Below are 19,437 nucleotides of genomic sequence, written 5' to 3' on the forward strand. Positions count from 1 at the left end.
ATATTCATGCCCGCAATGTTCTGTAAACTTCTGCAGGTTTAGAGGATTTAATAGCGACATACAGTCTGAAGGATCAAAATGATGTCGAGTTCAATTTGGACTAAGAAGTGCAAGTTTATGCTGTGCTGACCGTGTTTTATAAATATATTTAAGGACACTCTTGTTGAGCAGGGTGCTTCGAGAAAACGAGGGTGGTTATGCTTCCAATTTGTCATAAACTTTGAATAATCATCTGCATGGTTTAGCTTGTAAGCATGGTTTATAATAACGTAACGCCAAAAAAACAATCGTCACCTTTTAGTCTGTAACATACGACATTCGGTGTGTGTATACACCAGTGTATGTATTCAATATTTAGCACGTTTAATATGTTGGACGTGTTTTCATAGTAATTACATTCAATATTGAGGGGTTTACCAGCCCCTTGCACCCGTCCAGAGGCCTCGTGGGCCGCTGTGGTGGGGGAAATTGCTCACATCCACCACAGCGTTACCGTCCGGCACCGTCAATGAAGGAAGAGGGTTGTTTTTGCAAAACTTTACTCGTGGCAGGGGAATGACAAACAACAGGGAGTGCCTCCTTCTGAGAAACAAAAAACGAATGAAGGGGGTGTGGGAGCGTGGCGTAAGGTGTAGAAAGGCGTAAGGTGTAGAAAGCCGTAAGTCACAGGTATTATTAGAATTGAGACAATGACACCAGCACACAATGGTGGGGTCGTTTGGAATGATGTTGCAATGATGAAAGATGGAGTTCTCGACTTGGCATTTCATGAACTTTACATTCCATTGTTATTTTTTGAATTTACAATATGCATATCTAGCAACAGAGCTTCGCTAATCTGGCCATTGAGCTTAAGCCTGAATACGTATGTTCATCTCACCGCATTATTCGCGTTCATTTGCTAATATTCACCCTGCAATGTGCTGCAAACTGCTGCCAATTCAAAGGCGTTACCAGGGACATGCAGTATTCAAATTGTGATTTGGAATTTGAGGTGCAAGTTTATACCGTGCTGACCTTGTTTTATAAATATATTTATGGACACTCGTGTTGATAATTGTTTGTCAGAACAACCAAGGTGATTTGTCCACGAATTTTTTTACAATTGCTGTAATACACTTTTAATGATCATCGAAATGGTATGGCTTGTAAGAGTGTATTTACACTGCTGTGTATGTACACTTGACTTTGACTCGTGTGTGTGTGTACAGGTGTTTGTTGTAAGCAGGAACAGGTTCGCAGATTTGCTGAGCATTTCTGTGAGGTCCTGGGGGAGGGAAAATCCCTCAGCCAGGAAAACATCGTGGCACAAAGTGAGGATGACCCTGCTGAGGCTGCGGTGCCTCAAATATTGGAAGAAGTCACCCCCTGTGAGTGGCTGGCTGAGGTGCCATCTGCTGAGGAAGTATTGAAGGCGATCCGGAGTCTGAGACCAGGAAAGGCAGCGGGCAGAGATGATCTCCCAAGCGAAATGCTGAGGGAGGGTGGCGTTTGTGCACAGACTGCCCTATATGACATCATAACAACAGTCTGGACCACTGGACGGGTTCCGCAGGATTGGAAGGATGCCCTGGTGGTCCCCCTTTTTAAGAAGGGGGACCGCACAGACTGTAACAACTACAGGGGCATCTCACTCCTCAGTGTGCCGGGAAAGGTCCTGGCAAGGATTATTCAGCATCGCCTTGCCAGGCACGCTGAGGAGAGGCTTGCGGAGCCCCAATGCGGTTTCAGGAAAGGGCGGTCCTGCACAGATGCCATATTTTCTGTCCGTCTGCTACAGCAGAGGTGTAGGGAATTCCAACAAGACCTACATCTCTGCTTTATTGACCTGGTCAAGGCCTATGATACCATCAGTAGGCCTGGGCTCTGGGTCGTTCTTCGTGCTTTTGGAGTACCTGACCCTCTGCTCACCATCATTAAGGACCTTCATGATGGTGAGCGGGCCCGGGTAAAACTACGTGGCCGGGAGTCAGAGCCATTCCCTGTACACCTTGGGGTGCGACAGGGATGTCCTCTGGCTCCCACATTATTTAACATCTATTTTGACCACGTAGTTCGTGAAGCCTTCAATAGCTGTACCGGGGGAATCTCCATATGGTACAGATATAATGGGAGGCTAATCGATGCCCGGGTGCGGTCAAGGGATGGCTCCCTATTGCTCAACCACGTTATGTATGCTGATGATTTGGTAATAGCTGCTCAATCAGAGGAGGAATTGGAGACGCTGCTGCTGAGACTGGAGCGTGCCACTAAGAGGTGGGGCCTTACCATCAGCCCCATCAAAACTAAGCACCTGCCTGGGTATTTTGTACCATCGGACACTCCACCCCCACAACTCCCAATCGGTGATGGGGCAGTTGTGGAGAGAGTGGAGAGTTTCCCATACCTGGGCAGTGTGCTTATGACTGGCTCCAGTTTAACAGCAGAGGTCTCACTCCGAATCAGTCGAGCGGCAATATCTTTTCATCGGTTGCGTAACGCTGTGTGGAAGCTACCTGGTCTGTCGCTCCGCACTAAGCTTCAGGTCTTCTCGGCCACGGTCATTCCCTCCCTTCTCTACGCTTGCGAAACGTGGACCCCCCTAATGGAACATCTTCGCCGGTTAGAAACATTTAGGCTGGCCTGCCTACGATCCATCCTGGGTTTAACCAGACTGGATTGTGTGAGGAGCTCACAAATCCTTGAAAGATCTGGGCAGGGTCCCATCGGTGAGCTCCTCCGGCAGGCAAGGCTGCGATGGCTGGGTCATGTAGCCCGCATGCCCAGCCACCGCATGCCGAAACAGCTTTTGTTTGGCCGGATTGAGGGGGCTAAGCGGGCGCGGCACGGGCTAGAGAAGAGATGGAGTGATGTGGTACAGGAGGACGTGGAGCTGAGTGGACTTGCCGATGACTGGTACCAGCGGTGTCAAGATCGACCTCTGTGGAGGAGGCTCGTGAAGGATGCTACTGGGCAGTTGGAGGCAGTCGCCCTCCAACAACAACGGAGGGCGGAGGAGCGACGCTCACAACAGCGAGCGGAGCGCCGGGTGGCTAAAGCACAGCAGGTTGGCACAGTAGGGGGCACAGGTGGTGCATCAGCCAGTCATCTCAGTCAGTCGACCCGTGGCACCTGGGTCTGCCCAGTGACCTCCTGCCAGCGGGCGTTCGACACTTCACGTGGCCTCACGGTGCACATAGCCTGGCACAAGCGTCGTGGTGACGTCACCGCCACTTAGTGGCGAATGGCGGTTGTTGTTGTTGTAAGCATTGTACAGTTAACGAACCATCAGAAAACTTTAAAAAATCTGATTTGTATTCATCTGCAAAAAAATATTAACGATAATATTGCTGTGCATGCACACTCGCGCGTGTGTACACTGCTGTGTATGTACACTCACGTGTGTATATATGTACTTCTGCGTGTATGTATAACAAACCATAATATAGGAAACACCACAAGACGAGCACTCGTCTGTGTATGTACACGTTTGTGTGCATATGTATGTAGGTACAATCGGTCGTGTTCGCATTGGAACGCAATCCTTGTGTACATACACTGCTGTGTACACTGCTGTGCATGTACACTGCATTGTATCTCTGTATGTATGTACACCCCTGTATATGCACACTCGTAAGTGAATGCCCACCGCTGTATATATAGTCGTGTTTGGATACACACTCGTGTGCATGTCTACTCGTCCGTGTTTTTTTTAAGGAAGAATATGGTATCAATAATGTACGATCAGTCATCTTTAAAAACAAATCAGGTCTTAATTCATCTGCAAGAATTTTAATGTTAAAACTCGCATCAAAATCTGTATTAATTAGCTTGGTCAAACAGTTAAGGAACTAGGAAAATTATTTCACTTTCAGGAATTCAACAGTTATAAAATATTCTCAAATCAAACACTTTAAAGTCGATTAATCATTTCCAATTGACGTCCTTTTCGATTTAAGCTATTCGTCAATAGGACCACAAAGGACTACAAAGCACCACCTTAACGTGACGAAGTCTAGAATAAACTTAAACACTCAAGAGACGGAACTCAACACAAAACACCACTACAAAATGAAAAACAAAAATGGGCCATTCCTAAAACAATACAGCACACATAGGCATAAGTATAATGACCACATTAGCTTAGGAGCGCTGATTAATATGCGGATTGTAAATTTACGAAATCAACAAGTGAATGCAACGTTCATGAAAGGCGACGTCTAGAACCGAAGATTTGCATCCCCAGGGGGGATTATGAGAGATATTTTACAAATGCGCAGGATAATCTGACCCAGTACGTTGCGGCAAAAGGCAAATAAATGGAAGTATGGACTTGAAAAAGACTTGACGCACATAAACAATATTATTTACTGAACCTGAGGCCAAGCTGAACAAGAGGCCAAATTTCTCAATATCAGTAGTAATTGAATGCAGAATGCATTAGAATGGCATGCATTTTTGTCATCGTCATGAAGTCCTTCAGTGTTCTTATGTTTAACCTGTGAAAATAATCACAAAACGCTGTTATCCTATTACACTGCTGTGCGTATGGACATGCGTAGTGTAGTGTACTGGTAGGGTAGTGGTAGTGTAGTGGTAGTGTAGTGGTAGTGTAGTGGTAGCTTAGTGGTAGTGTAGTGGTAGTGTAGTGGTAGCTTAGTGGTAGTGTAGTGGTTAGCGCGCTGCTCAATTCTCTTTGGTTCTATTCGGTAAAGTCACGTAGGTAAAAAATTAAAACAACAAAAATCACGGCCTTCATCAGGTGAAGGGACCAACCTGTCCAGCGGACAGCATTGGAGTGAAGAAAGCCAAGCGCTGGTCGCCTCCCTTTAAGCTGTGAGGGGGCAAACAGCAAACGCCCTGACAAAGAAAATTAGCATGAAACGCACCACTGACAAAGCTTGGAATTAGCACAAGATGATAATACACCACCCTGGGAGTTTGGAATACCACTACTAGAATAAATATACTGTACCATTGAAATTTAGATTTGAAGCTTTCGTGCCTGCAAGGCTCCATACTCATTGGTTCTATTAGGTAACGTCACGTAGGTAAAAAATAAAACAAAAATCACGACCTTGGAAGTTTGGAGTGCCACTATTTGAAATAAATATACTGTACCATTGAAATTAGTTTAATGTTTGGTTCGATTTAGAACATCTTTCCAATGGTTGCTTAATTTGAAACCATCTTCTCGGTTGAAATTGTGTCTGTGTTTGTAAATCTGAATTGCCTCGTGAACAAATCTCTGATGATAACCTGTCGGTTTGCAAAGGACCTTGGTATCGGAGAAAATTATATCGTGATCACCCACAGCGTTGAAACAATTATCAGCTACGGCAGAATTCGTTCTGCCGTAGCAGAATTCGTTCTGCCGTGTTTCAAATCTGATTTGTGCTCGCGAATTCGGTCAGAGACATGTTGTTTCGTCTCCCCAATATAGCAATCACCACAAGTGCAGCTCAATTTGTAAACCCCGGAGTACTGTAAATCAAGAATGACATCTTTCACGGATGGGATCAGGTCACGGATTTTGTGTACTGTATTGAACCGGACCAGGATCTTGTGTTTGTTTAGAATTTTGGAGATCTTTTTAGTAACGCCTGCTATATATGGTAGTGTGATGGTTTTGACCTGAGTATCAAGTGGTTGTTTCTGTATGGAGGGAGAAACAGCTTGGCGGATGGTATGGTCAGAGTATCCGTTTCTCTTGAGGGCCAGATGTACGTGTTTTAATTCACTGGCCAGGAGGTGTTGGTCCGAAATACAATGAGCCCTGTGGTATAACGTTTTGATGAGATAATTCTTTTGAGTCGGGTGGTGGTGGGAATCAGGTTTCAAGTAGGTTTCCTGTAGACAGAATGTCCCAATGAGCAATCAGGTCTCCTCTCAAACAGAACATCCAAGAACGGAAACTTGCCATCTTTCTCCACTTCCATGGTGAATTTGATGGCGGGACGTCTGGAATTAATGTGGTGTAGGAAGAGGTTCAAAGCTGGGAGGCCATGTGGCCAAATGACGAAAGTGTCGTCTACATATCTCTTCCACAGGGAAGGTCTGAGGGTGGAAGTCTGGATGGCGTCTGATTCAAATTTCTCCATGAAAACATTGGCTATCACTGGTGATAAGGGAGAACCCATGGGGGTACCCATGGGTTCTCCCTTATGTAGACACCGTGATATTTTGGCAGACTTCTTACGACTGTTTCCAGGCCAGCTGCCAAGTTGCCTTGGAATGCACAGAGACAGCTACCACTGGGAGGGGTGTCCAATTTCAAATGCGTTGAGATGCGAGATGTGAGTGGCTCATTGCGCTCATTGCACTGAGATGCCTTTGACGTCAAGGGAGGCGGCTTTGTCGACCTCAAATCACTGTCGGATATTTTATCGAAATCTTTGGATGGGTTGAAGCAGCCAAAGGATCGCACACTCATCGCTCACCGCTTACAGTTCAGATCTTGCTTCCCGCCCTGGCTATTACTGCCGCTGCATTAACCACAAAGATACACACCCATTCCGTCACAGCAGATGTTCAGGATCTCCACTGATGTAATTTTAAATGCTTAGGCCACTATGTCCAAGGGGAGAATGACACATAAAAATATCACAAAAAATGAATCAGCTAAATTTACACAGCAACGCCACCCACTACTGTGAAACTACAACAGTCTGTGTGAGACACAGCTGCACCTATCTCAAGGATAGCCTTGCCCCATGAGAATGGCAGCGCCAATACCAAGCACACTCACTGGCCATGTCGTTACTGCTGTTTATATTAAGCTCGAATGAATCCACCACACATTCCACCCACGGATGGGGAGATGGCGATGTCTGCCGTAGCAGGAAGGTGAAATGGTGTCGTGTTTGTCTCTTCACTGATCTGAGCCAGCGCAGCCCTCCTCCTCACTTGTCCAGGCCTTTGAAGTGAAGTCAGATGTTCTGGAGGAGTCGAAAGAAGAGGTGGAGGAGATGATGGAGGATGAGGTAGAGACAGAGGAGGAGAAATCGGAGGAAGAGAAGGCAAAGGAGGACGAGATTGTGATGGTGACAATGGAGGAGAACACGGAGGGAGAGGATAAAGACAATACGGAGACGGAAGGCAAGGAGACAACAAAGGATGAACAGATGGTCGTGGTGGAGGAGATGGAGACGACGGACAAAGCGGAAACAATGGTGGTGGTGGAGGCAGAGAAGATGGAGAAGACAGAGGTGGCGCCACCGCCAACACCACCGCAGCAACCACCACCTCTGCCGCTACCACTGCAACTGACACTACCGCCACCACCACCACTGCCACCTCCGCCACCACCGCCACCGCCATCACAGCCACCACCATGGCAAACACCACCGTCACCACGGCTACCACCGCTATCACCTCCACCGCTATCACCTCCACCACCTCCGCCACCACCGCTGCTTCCACCACCACCTCTACCACCTCCCGAGGACAAGGAGGATGAGGAGGATGAGGAGGAGAGAACGGAGAAAACAGAGAAGGGGGAGAAGATGGTGGTGAGGGATGAAGAGGAGGTGGAGGAGGATGAGACAAAGGAGGAGGAGATGGAGGAGTAGGCGTGGTGGCGGTGGTCGTGGATCGGTGCCAACAATGACCGCTATCACCATACGACCCACCCACCCCGTGACACACGCCACACACACACCGCACGGTTCCCCAGAGAGACTGTGCCACTGGGACCACAGCTGGGGAATGAAGCTGAGCAGAAGATGTCAGGACTACAGGGGAGAAGGACTGCTATCAGGACACCTCACATCACACATACACACGGGACTATGCCATAAGCATAGCCGGCCCCACACTGGGCCCCTTCCATGCTGGTTTTCATTAGGGGCAGTCCTCATGGGATGACCTTGCCATGGTTTCCAGGACGTGGAAGGGGCAGCTGACCCAGTGTGAGAGAGCTGGAGGGGTCTGGTGCAGACAATGAACAAAACCTGCACGTGCCAAGTCTCAAGGCCACCCTGTTAAGAATTAGGATCAATATCATTGTTGTTATTGTTGTGACTATAAACTCTGTGAAATCAACCCATGAGGACACAACGTAAAGTTGCATTTCTTGCGAGTGCTGCCTGGGTTGGTTAAATGTGCCTTGGCTCGTGTGTGCGGTATCCCGGCTATGTTTGCGGCGGTACAAGGACAAATAGATAATAAGAGACGTTTTACGAAATGGTTCTTCTTCAGAGCACATACAAGCGGTGGTGGGAAAACATATTCAGGTGATTCGCCTTCTTCCCGACAAATCCGCCCCTCCTCTGCCAAACTGCTACACTGCCCCACCGCTCCACTGCCCCTCTGCTCCACCATCTGCCACAGCAGTTGAAACAAATGATTGAGTATCTTAAATCCACCTGCCTCTGTGCACCAACCAGTGAAAATGGGTGCACAACAATCGAGCGGCAAGTTGCGTTTGGTGGATTAAAGAGAAAGCAAATGCAGGACTGTGCCACGCTCCACAATCCCAATTGCTTTGGCAAAATATTCAAAGAATGCTGCTGCTCACTAAACAGGTTGCTGCTTATGTCTTTAACGTGGGGGATGTTTAGAGGCGGCCCATGGACCTAGTGGTCAAAGCACTGAATTGGCACCACGGTGTACCTGGGTTTGAATCCAGGCAGCAGCCTGTGATCAAAGCATATTCTCAAGTCTAGCGAGTTAATGGTCTCAGCCCGGTCATCATTCACTGCACAACATAAACTATCACATGGCTGCAATGTGGTTCTCCATGTACTTAGGATAAATTCCAGCTGTAAGAAGTAACAACATTGTTGTGACCAACGTTGCTCTTAAATAAAGAACAGGTGGGAAAGTCCTGCCCTTTACGATGTGGACCAGACAGCACTTGAAGGGTACTCAGAAATAGCTACGTGATATTAGTTTCAGTGTGCCATTCTCTAGCAAAAGGCTTGCATCATCATCACCACCCATCAACATTGCCAGCCACTCACCATGATACTTACACACCCACACAACAACAACCGCCATTCGCCACTAAGTGGCGGTGACGTCACCACGACGCTTGTGCCAGGCTATGTGCACCCTGAGGCCACGTGAAGTGTCGAACGCCCGCTGGCAGGAGATCACGGGGCAGACCCAGGTGCCACGGGTCGACTGACTGAGATGACTGGCTGATGCACCACCTGTGCCCCCAACTGTGCCAACCTGCTGTGCTTTAGCCACCCGGCGCTCCGCTCGTTGTTGTGAGCGTCGCTTCTCCGCCCTCCGTTGTTGTTGGAGGGCGACTACCTCCAACTGCCCAGTAGCATCCTTCACGAGCCTCCTCCACAGAGGCCGATCTTGACACCGCTGCTACCAGTCATCGGCAAGTCCACTCAGCTCCACGTCCTCCTGTACCACATCACTCCATCTCTTCTCTAGCCCGTGCCGCGCCCCCTTTGCCCCCTCAATCCGGCCGAACAAAAGCTGTTTCGGCATGCGGTGGCTGGGCATGCGGGCTACATGACCCAGCCATCGCAGCCTTGCCCGCCGGAGGAGCTCACCGATGGGACCTTGCCCAGATCTTTCAAGGATTTGTGAGCTCCTCACACAATCCAGTCTGGTTAAACCCAGGATGGATCGTAGGCAGGCCAGCCTAAATGTTTCTAACCGGCGAAGATGTTCCATTAGGGGGGTCCACGTTTCGCAAGCGTAGAGAAGGGAGGGAATGACCGTGGCCGAGAAGACCTGAAGCTTAGTGCGGAGCGACAGACCAGGTAGCTTCCACACAGCGTTACACAACCGATGAAAAGATATTGCCGCTCGACTGATTCGGAGTGAGACCTCTGCTGTTAAACTGGAGCCAGTCATAAGCACACTGCCCAGGTATGGGAAACTCTCCACTCTCTCCACAACTGCCCCATCACCGATCATGAGTTGTGGGGGTGGAGTGTCCGATGGTACAAAATACCCAGGCAGGTGCTTAGTTTTGGTGGGGCTGATGGTAAGGCCCCACCTCTTAGTGGCACGCTCCAGTCTCAGCAGCAGCGTCTCCAACTCCTCCTCTGACTGAGCAGCTATTACCAAATCATCAGCATACATAACGTAGTTGAGCAATAGGGAGCCATCCCTTGACCGCAACCGGGCATCGATCAGCCTCCCATTATATCTGTACCATATGGAGATTCCCCCGGTAAAGCTATTGAAGGCTTCACGAACTACGTGGTCAAAATAGATGTTAAATAATGTGGGAGCCAGAGGACATCCCTGTCGCACCCCAAGGTGTACAGGGAATGGCTCTGACTCCCGGCCACGTAGTTTTACCCGGGCCCGCTCACCATTATGAAGGTCCTTAATAATCGTGAGCAGAGGGTCAGGTACTCCAAAAGCATGAAGAACGACCCAGAGCCCAGGCCTACTGATGGTATCATAGGCCTTGACCAGGTCACTCACCATGATACTCACACACCTACACACTCACCATGATACTCACATACCCTCACACTCACCATGATACTCACACACTCACACACTCACCCTCAAAAACACACCCCTACCATCCTACTCTAACACACGTCATGAAAGTCACACATGCACCATTACTCACAAGCCTACAAACTCACAATGACAACAGCCGTAATTCGCCACTACATGACGGTGATGTCATCACAACAACCCAGGTGCCATGGGATGATTGCTGTGCCAGGCTAGGTGCAGGAGGAGGTCACGGAACAGAGCCAGGTGCCATGGGTTGACTGCTGTGCCAGGCTAGGTGCAAGAGGAGGTCATGGGACAGATACTGATGCTATGGGTTGACTGCTGTGTGACAATCCCACTTGGGCGACAGCCAAGGCCAAAGGTCGGAGTACAGCCAGTAAACTCCTGAACCTGCACCACCTAGAGAGAAGGGGACATGGAGACATGGGGAGAGAGAGGAGGGAGGGAGACACGGGGAGAGAGAGGAGGGAGACATGGGGAGATAGAGGAGGGAGACACGGGGAGAGAGAGGAGGGAGACACGGGGAGAGAGAGGAGAGAGACACGGGGACAGAGAGGAGGGAGACACGGGGAGAGAGAGGAGGGAGACACGGGGAGAGAGGGGAGGGAGACACGGGGAGAGAGAGGAGGGAGACACGGGGAGAAAGAGGGAGACACGGGGGGAGTGAAACAAAGGAGGCACCTGTGGGCCAGATGCCTCCTTTGTCTCCCCCCCCCCACCACCGCCACTGCTGATGTGTCCACACCACGCTTGGTTCACACCTTCTTCTGGCTGAGTCGATGTAGAGGAGGCCCAGCCAGCGAGCCGCCACTTCAGAAGCTCGTGAGCCACCGACGGTGACCGTGAGAGGGATTCCAAATCAGCCTCTCGCCACCCACAATCCACAGCGCCGCCTCCACTCGCCCCGGCCTCAGCGGAAGTAGCTGCGGGGGAAGGCGAGGGGGCGAGGGGGGTGTGGGGGGTGAGGGGGACATGGGGGGTGGCGCAGGGGGAGTTATGGGGTTGAGGCGTTTTGCATAATAAAGGTTTATTTGGGTTAGTCTCCAACACACCGATGTGCCAAAGTAGAAACTAATTGGCACTTTTGTTCACGTGACAAACTTTATTAATTGGCCGTGTCGGGTGGTGACGGGTTTTAAGACATTTATATTTACACGATCTTACCGCATAAAAAAGCGTTTATTATGGGATTGGAGAGTTGGGGGTTTAGAGGGTTACGGGTTTAGTGGTATAAGGGTTTGAGGGTTAGGGGGTGTTTAGGGTTTGGGTTGTAGGGGTATAGGGGTTTAAAGGGTGAGGGGATTAGAGGGTTAGGTGTTGAGGGTTTGGGGTTAGTTAGATGTTGAGAGGGTTGGGGTTTAGATGGGTTGGGACTTAGGTTAGGGATTTAGGGTTGTAGAATGTTAAGGTTTCGAGGTTCACAAGGTTAAGGGTTCTGAAGTTTACGCTTTAGAAAGATATGGGTTTAGAGGGTCAGGGTTTTAGAGGGTTTGGTTTTTAAGGGTTTAGAAAGTTAGGGGTTTAGAAAGTTAGGGGCTCAAAGAGTTAGGGGTTTGGGTTCAGAGGGTTAGGGGGTTAGAGGGTGAGGGGTTTAGAGGGTTAGGGTTTTAAAGGTAAAGAGGTTTAGAGCGTTAGCGGTTTAGAGAATTTGTTTTTTAAGGGTTTAGAACGTTAGGGGTTCAAAGGGTTAGGGGGTTGGATTTAGAGGCATAGGGGTTTAGATGGTGAGGAGTTTAGAGGGTGAGGGTTTTAAGGGTTAAGGGGCTTAGAAAGTTAGGGTGTGAAGGGTGAAGGGGATTAGAGGGTTATGGTTTTCAGAGTATAGGGGTTTAGAGGATTAGAGGTTTATAGGGTTAGGGGTATAGAGGCTTAGGTGTTTATAGGGTTAGGGTTTTAGGAATCTATGGGTCTGTGATTAACACGAACCCTATGGGAGACCCAATGATTAACACTGAACCCTATGTGAGCCCCAGTGATTAACACTGAACCCTATGGGAGCCCCAGTGATTAACAATGAACCCTATGGGAGATCCAGTGATTAACACTCAACCCTATGGGAGACCCAGTGATTAATACTGAACCCTATGGGAGACCCAGTGACTAACACTAAACCCTATGGGAGACAAAGTGAGTAACACTGAATCCTATGGGAGCCCCAGTGATTAACAGTGAATCCTATGGGAGCCCCAGTGATTAATACTGAACCCTATGGGAGACCCAGTGATTAACATTGAACCCTATTGGAGACCCCGTGATTAACACTCAACCCTATGGGAGACCCAGTGAGTAACACTGAATTATTTTAGATACCCAGTGATTAACACACGAATCCTATTGGATTCCCAGTGAGTAACACTGAATCCTATGGGAGCCCCAGTGAGTAACACTGAACTCTATGGGAGACCCATTGATTAACACTCAATCCTATGGGTGACCCAGTGAGCAACACTGAACCCTATGGGAGATCCAGTGATTAACACTTATCCCTATTGGAGCCCCAATGAGTAACACTGAACTCTATGCAACTCTCAGTGATTAACACTGAACTTTAAGGGAGACCCAATGATTAACACGAACCCTATGGGAGACCCAATGTTTAACACTGAACCCTATGTGAGCCCTAGTGATTAACACCACGAACCCTATGGGAGCCCCAGTGATTAACACTGAACCCTATGGGAGACCCAGTGATTAATACCGAAACCTATGGGAGACCCAGTGATTAATACTGAACCCTATGGGAGACCCAGTGATTAACACTGAACCCTATGGGAGACCCAGTGAGTAACACTCAACCCTATGGGAGACTCAGTGATTAATACTGAACCCTATGGGAGACCCAGTGAGTAACACTCAACCCTATGGTAGACCCAGTGATTAATACTGAACCTTATGGGAGACCCAGTAATTAACACTGAACCCTATGGGAGACCCAGTGAGTAACACTGAACCCTATGGGAGACCCAGTGATTAACACTTCATCCTATTGGAGACCCAATGAGCAACACTGAACTCTATGGAAGCCCCAGTGATTAACACTGAACTTTATGGGAGACCCAATGATTAACACCGAACTCTATGGAAGCCCCAGTGAGTAACACTGAACTCTAAAGCCACCCACTCCCGAGTGTGCTGATTCAGTCTTCATAGGTGCTCGCTAACAGCACATTCCCCAACAGTCTCTTCAGGCTAAAAGGGAATCTCAAACGGGGAATGTATTTGACTTTGTGTGAGAGCGAGTGAGTCAGAGTAAATTTGTGTGAGGGTGAGTTTGTGAGAGTGAGTGAGCTTGTGGGTGTGAGTGAGCTTGTGAGAGTGAGTGAGTTTGTGAGAGTGAGTGAGGTTGTGAGAGTGAGTTTGTGAGAGCGAGTGAGTTTGTGAGAGCGAGTGAGCTTGTGAGAGTGAGGGAGTTTGTGAGTGTGAGTGAGCATGTGGGAGTGAGTGAGTTTGTGAGAGTGAGTTTGTGAGAGTGAGTGAGCTTGTGAGTGTGAGTGAGCATGTGGGAGTGAGTTTGTGAGAGTGTGTCAGCTTGTGAGAGTGAGGGAGACTATGAGAGTGAGCGAGTTTGTGAGAGAGAGTGAGCTTGTGAGAGTGAGTGAGCTTATGAGAGTAAGTGAGCTTGTGAGAGTAAGTGAGCTTGTGAGAGTGAGTGAGTTTGTGAGAGCGAGTGAGTGAGTTTGTGACAGTGAGTGAGTTTGTGACAGTGAGTGAGCTTTTGGGAGTGAGTGAGCTTGTGAGAGTGAGTGAGTTTGTGAGAGTGAGTGAGTTTGTGAGGGTGAGTGAGTTTGTGAGAGAGAGTGAATTGGTGAGTGTGAGTGAGCTTGTGAGAGTGAGTGAGTTTGTGAGTGTGAGTGAGCATGTGGGAGTGAGTGAGTTTGTGAGAGAGAGTGAGTTTGTGAGAGTAAGTGAGCTTGTGAGAGTAAATGAGCTTGTGAGAGTGAGTGAGTTTGTGAGAGCGAGTGAGTGAGTTTGTGACAGTGAGTGAGTTTGTGACAGTGAGTGAGCTTTTGGGAGTGAGTGAGCTTGTGAGAGTGAGTGAGTTTGTGAGAGTGAGTGAGTTTGTGAGAGAGAGTGAGTTGGTGAGTGTGAGTGAGCTTGTGAGAGTGAGTGAGTTTGTGAGTGTGAGTGAGCATGTGGGAGTGAGTGAGTTTGTGAGAGAGAGTGAGTTTGTGAGAGAGAGTGAGCTTGTGAGAGTGAGTGTGTAGTATAGCGGTTAGTGTGTTGCGCTACGAACTTGGCGACCCAGGTTTGATTCCCTCTAATGGTCAACACTGGTGACGATTATCTGAACCAGGCATCCCGTAGGTCAACACAGCCTCAAATGAGTGTCTGGTGAGGTGTGTGCACCCCACCAGGCACTCATTTGAGGCTGTGTTGACCTACAGCCAACTTCGTCTCCCTAGTGGAGATGTGCACACACCTCACCACTAGGGAGACGAAGATGGCCGTGCGTGGTGCTGGCCACCCACCCCCTCGTGTTCCATGCTGGCTTTCATAGGTGCTTGCTAACAGCATTTGCCCCAACGGTCTGTTATGGCTATACGGGGGATCTTTATCATTGTTCCGTGGTTCTTTCTGTTTGTGGGTGTTTTTGTGTGTGCGTTTGTGGGTGGGTGAATTATTGAGTAGATGAGTGGGTGACCAAGTGAGAATTGGTGGATGAGAGAGTCTGTGAGTGAGTGCATCTGTGAGTGAGCGGTTGAGCGAGTGGATGAGTGAGTAGGTGAGTGAGTAGGTGAGTGAGTAGGTTAGGGAGTGAGTTAGTGAGTGTGTACATTTGTGTGTGAGTGGGTGAGTAGGTGAGAGAGTGGATGATTTGATAAATGAGTGGGTGGGTGAGTGCATTTCTGAGTGAGTTAGTGAGTGGGTCAGTGAGTGGCTAATTGAGTGGGTGAGTGAGTTTCTGAGTGATTGGGTGGATGGGTGAGCAGGTAAGTGAGTGGATACGTGAATGAATAAGTTAATCATTGGCGAAGTTGCTGAATGAGGAAGTGACGGAAGGAATAAATGGGAAAATATGGGTGAGTGAGTGAGTGACTAATTGAGCAAGTACATGAGCGAGTTTGTGAGTGTGTGAGTAAATGAATAAGCAGGTTACTGATTGAGTGGATGAGTGAGTGGGTGAGTGACTGATGGAGTGAGTGAGTAAGTGATGAAATTATTGGGAGGGTGAGTGGGTGATTGATATTCTGAGTTCGTGATTAAGGGAATGGGTGCTTGAATGAGTGGAGGAGTGGATAGGTAAGTGGGTGAGTGAGTGTGTGGGTGCGTGATTGAGTATGTGAGCTGTTGATCGATTGTGTGGGTGAGTAGGTGAGTGAGTTCATGAATGAGTGACTGATAGACTGGGCGAGCAAGTGAGTGAGTGGGTGAGAGAGAGTCTCCAAGTGAGTGGGTGAGTGGGTTGTTGAATGAGTGAGTGGGTGGTTGAGTGAGTGGATGAGCAATTGGATGAATGAATGAATGGGTGAAATTATTGAGTGGGCGAGTTAATGGTTGCGAGTGAGTCAGTGGGTGGATGAATGAGTTTCGGAGTGAGTGGATGAGTGAGCGAGTCTGTGAGTGAGTTGGTCAGTGAGTGGCTGAGCGAGTGGATGAGTAAGTAGGTCAGTGAGTGGGTGCGGATGAGCGAGGTAGTTTTTAAGTAAGTGGGTCGGTGGTTGAGTGAGTTTCTGAATAAGTTAGTGGGTGAGAGCTTTTGAGTGAGTCTGTGAGCGATTGAGTCTGTGAGCGAGTGAGTCTATGAGCGAGTCTATCAGAGAGGGAGTCTGTGAGCGAGTAAGTAAGTCGGCGAATCTGTGCGCGCATGGGTAAGTGGGCGAGTAAGGGCATGAGTGAGTGGGTAATGATTTTGTGAGTCAGTTTCGGAGCGTGTGAGTGGGTGAGTTTATGAGTGATTCTGTGAGTGGATGCACGAGTGGGTGAGCAAGTGGGTGGGTAAATGGGTGAGAGAGTTCTTGAGTTAGTGCCTGAGTGAGTAGGTGAGAGATTGGGTGAGCGAGTAAGCCTGTGAGTCGTTGAGTGGGTGGGTGCACGAGTGGGTGAGTAAGTGGATTAGTCTGTGTGAGTCTATGGGTCTTTGTGTAAGTATATTGTCTATGTTTCAACGGGTCTTCGTTTGAGCTAATTGGTTTCTGTGTGAGTCAATGAGTCTATGTAAATCCATGGATCTATGTGTGAGTTTTGGGTCTCTGTGCGAGTCTATGGGTCTGTGTGAGTCTATGGATCTATGTGCGAGTCTTTGGGTCTCTGTGTGGTGCACATAGCCTGGCATGTGAGTAGGGGGTACCGTAACCCTGTGTGTATGTGGGTGGGGTACCGTAACCCTGTGTGTATGTGGGCGGGGCACCGTAACCCTGTGTGAGGGGATCTTCCCCCCCCCCCCACCCGGGGCAGAGGGAGGATCTTGAAGGTGGACCCGGAAGCGCTCGGCTTGGGAGACAAACCTTCCTCTTCCTGCTTCGTGTTGTTGTGCTGGGGGGTAGGGGGTGTGGAGAGGGAGGAAGCGAGGAGGAAGAGAGGAAACTAAACTATTTATATTTTACCCGGTGAGGCCCACCGAGCTACACAGCTCTTCTTCAGAAGAGAAAAGGCCAAAAATTATCAGTCAACGAAGTGGCTTATCATCACGTCGACATTTATAGAAACCAAACACTCTGAACGCGACCACAGGGAGAGACACGCAAACTCAAAATATCTAGCAGGTGTGAGGGTAGGGATCGAACCCACGACCTCCTGTATTACAGGCAAGGTAGTTACGGGAGAAAGGAGAGGGATAGAGAGGCAGGGAAAGAGAGGGAGGTAGAGGGGGTGGGGGAGAGTGGAGGGAGAGAGGAAGAGGAAGGAAGAGTGGGTAGTGGGTAAAGGGAGGGGGGGCAAATAAGTCAAACTCACAGTATTGCTTGCACTCACCATGATACAATCACCATCAAACTCACACTGCCACATACCATCACTCACATCCTCACCACGAAACTCACAGACCCACACACACTCACCCTCGTAAACACACCATTACCATCCAACTCACACACACGACATGATAGTCACACACTCATCACAATTACTTACACACAAGCCCACCAACTCACAACGACAATGGCCGCCATTCGCCACTACGTGGCGGTAATGTCATCACAACAAACCAGGTGCCATGGGTTGACTGCTGTGCCATGCTAGATGCAGGAGGACAGGGGACAGACCCAGGTGCCATGGGTTGACTGCTGTACCAGGCTAGGTGCAGGAGGTCACAGGACAGATCCGGGTGCCACAGGTTGACTGCTGTTCCAGGCTAGGCACAAGAGGTCACGGGACAGATCCTGATGCTATGGGTTGACTGCTGTGCGACAAATCCACTCGAGTGACAGCCAAGGTCAAAGGTTAGAGTGCAGCCAGTAAACTCCTGACCCTTAAACCTTGACCACCAAGAAATAAGAGGGGGATGGAGACAAGGGGAGAGAGAGGAGGGAGACACGGGGAGAGAGAGCAGAGGTAGGAGGAGTGTGCGTGGAGGAAGCGAGAGCTCCTCTAGAGATGCAGGAGGTAAAGATGGCCCAGAATCAACGACGACTGCAAGGTATGCTGGGAGGCAAGGTCATGTGACCAACGCAGCACAGGGGCGGCAGTGCAGGCTGGAGCCATCGCTGTTGGAGCCGCATGGACAGAGGACCCAGAACGCATCCTTCATCCCAGCACCTGCACCAACCACAATCACCACCACAACTATAACCAAAACAACCATAAAATAACCACAACTAAAACCACACCTCCAATTAGCACGGTTGGCTGGGTAAGGTGCGATAGAAGTTCAAAATACATACAACTACCAAAACAACCATCATAACCACCTACACCACAACTATGACCATTACAACCACCACCTACACAATTATAACAAATATAACCACAAAGACCACAACCGCACATTTAACCACAACCTACACAACCACAATTATAACCACAACCAAAACCACCACAAGCACCACAACCAGAGCCACAATTACCATAACAATCAATAAAACCACCTACAACACAACTGTAACCTCAACCACCACCACAACCACCATCATAACCATCGCAACCACCACCATAACCAAACAACAAAAATATTAACGCAGATACTACACAACCACTGCATGAAGGGTCTTTATCCCTCTGTGGGTGGGTGGGTGAGTGGCTGAATTGGTGGGTGAGTGAGTGGCTGAGTGAGTGGGTGGCTGAGTGAGTGGCTGAGTGAGTGGGTGGCTGAGTGAGTGAGTGGCTGAGTGTGAAATGGACTCGAACCTGCACCTCTGCATTGCAAGTCCAGTGAGCTCACGGCCCGCGTGTGGAGGGGTAAAGTGTGGCTACGCCCAGCGTGGAAGAGGAGACCAAATACTCCACATCGCGGCCTCTAGTGGAGACCATTTCTGCCACGACAACAAATCCGTCCCTCCAGAGATACAAAAAAACTAAATTTAACTCATCCCATCAGCCGCAATCTGGCAGTGCCTCTCCTCATCATCAGCAGCAGGGCCGTGAACTCAGCAGGCGCCTAGCGCGTGACGGCTGTGGGCCAGGCGCCTCCTCTGCCTCCCCCTCCCCCGCACCACCGCCACTGCTGCTGTGTCCACACCGTGCAAGCTTCTCGCCTTCTTCGGGCTGAGTCGACGTAGAGGTGGCCCAGCCAGCGAGCCGCCGCTTCAGAAGCTCGCGAGCCACCGACGGTGGCCGTGAGCGGGAATCCAAATCGGCCGCTCGCCACCCACAATGCACAGCGCCGCCTCCACTCGCCCCGGCCTCAGCGGAAGAAGCAGCGGGGGGAGGGGCGGGGAGAGGGGCGGGGCGAAGGTGGTAAAGGGGTAGGGTGAGGGGGTGTGGCCAAAGGGGGGAGGAGCTCCGGTGTGGGGAGGCGCTCAGGGCTGTTTACGTCATGGTGGGCGTGGTCACATGGTACCGCCCCCTCGTCTCGCGCCACGCGCTTCCCCCTGGCAGTTTGTCCGTTGGAGAGGCGGGGAGAGACTCTGGCGA

At 49.6% G+C, this 19,437-nt stretch overlaps 1 long non-coding RNA gene across 1 annotated transcript; it reads right to left on the minus strand.

Moving 5' to 3' along the window:
* Nucleotides 1-3,755: 3,755 nt before the first annotated feature.
* LOC142907704 (uncharacterized) lies at nt 3,756-19,196 on the minus strand. Its single transcript, XR_012931211.1, has 5 exons — nt 19,043-19,196; nt 16,816-16,902; nt 11,190-11,351; nt 4,756-4,839; nt 3,756-4,478 (listed from the first exon to the last, which is right to left on the minus strand). It is a non-coding gene; the product is annotated as an uncharacterized LOC142907704 (long non-coding RNA).
* Nucleotides 19,197-19,437: the final 241 nt, after the last annotated feature.

This window comes from Petromyzon marinus, chromosome 82 (assembly GCF_048934315.1).
Source record: "Petromyzon marinus isolate PM22_M1 ecotype Great Lakes invasive population chromosome 82, UKy_Petmar_22M1.pri1.0, whole genome shotgun sequence".
NCBI lineage: Eukaryota > Metazoa > Chordata > Hyperoartia > Petromyzontiformes > Petromyzontidae > Petromyzon > Petromyzon marinus.